General features: G+C 41.0%; 1 pseudogene; it reads left to right on the plus strand.

The window, feature by feature from the left end:
• Nucleotides 1–505: 505 nt before the first annotated feature.
• The window catches only part of LOC110321358, a 2711-nt pseudogene continuing 1893 nt past the window's right edge, over nucleotides 506–1323 (plus strand).

The following is a 1323-nucleotide window of genomic DNA, read 5'->3' on the forward strand; positions in this document are numbered from 1 at the left end:
TTTTTTATTAGGTATTTACTTCATTTACATTTCAAATGCTAACCCAAAAGTCCCCTATAATCTCCCCCTACCCTGATCCCCTACCCACTCACTCCCACTTCTTGGCCCTGGCATTCCCCTGTGTGGGGTATATAAAGTTTGCAAGACCAAGGGGCCTCTCTTCCCAATGATGACTGAATATGCCATCTTCTGCTACATATGCAGCTAGAGACACAAGCTCTGGGGTACTGGTTAGTTCATATTGTTGTTCCACCTATAGGGCTGCAGACCCCTTCAGCTCCTTGGGTACTTTCTCTAGCTCCTCCATTGGGGGCCCTGTGTTGAGGGCTTACTCTTAAGTACAGTTAATGTAACCGATGAGACTCCATTAGAGGAACCTAAGTTTTGCTTTGCAACACTTGTTGAATGGAGACAGTTTCTTGGATAGTTCATGCCCACATCTGCCTCTCAGAGTTTGGGTCCCTTCCATCTAGCTTTGTCCTGTGTAGTCCCACTGCACGCTGCCATGGTCTCTGTAAGTTTATATATGTCTCAGTCCTGTTGTGTGGAAGAGATAACTGCACTGGCTCTCACAATCTTTTTGTCTCCTGTCCCTCATAGTCCTAAATTATAGTCCTTCATCAGATCCTTCCTCTCAGGGCTCATGGAACTGAGTATTCCCGGATCTCTCACTCCCTGTCCATTGTCCAATGTGGGTGCCTATCCATCTTTTATTTTCATTCATTTTTAAATTAGAATAGAAGTACATCATGTCCCTCCTCCCCTTTCTCCCTCAAGCCCCTCTCAGATATATTTTCTCTATCGATGATTCCTTCAATTTGATAGAATCTTTTATTATTATTATTATTATTATTATTATTATTATTATTATTATTATATAATACATTTGCATGCATAAATGTATAAATACAACCTATTGTGTCTGTCTTAGTTGTTTCTATGTATACCTAAACTAAAAGGGGCAAAGGGAAAAAGGAGGCACCCTCCCTGGGAAAGGCTAATTTCCCAAGGATATTGACACTGTTCCTGTTTGATTTCTAGTCATTTGTAGTCGAGACTGTTTCCTGGCTGACATCCTGGTGTTATTATTCTAATAACATTTCTGCCTCTTCTTCTCCGATGTTCTCTGAGCCAAAGTTGCAGGAGGTGTGATACAGATGTGTCTACTGGAGCTAGATTCACCATGAACAGATCAATCGATCTTTGTTTTATGCCACTTGTGATTTCTTTTATGAGAGTCTCCATGCCTTTTAAAGAGAAACTTGTTAGTTGCTAGTTATAGACCCACTTTTCTGTGGGCATAAGAACAAGAATACTGTCTTT

Source organism: Mus pahari, chromosome 5 (assembly GCF_900095145.1).
Source record: "Mus pahari chromosome 5, PAHARI_EIJ_v1.1, whole genome shotgun sequence".
In the NCBI taxonomy this organism is placed as follows: domain Eukaryota; kingdom Metazoa; phylum Chordata; class Mammalia; order Rodentia; family Muridae; genus Mus; species Mus pahari.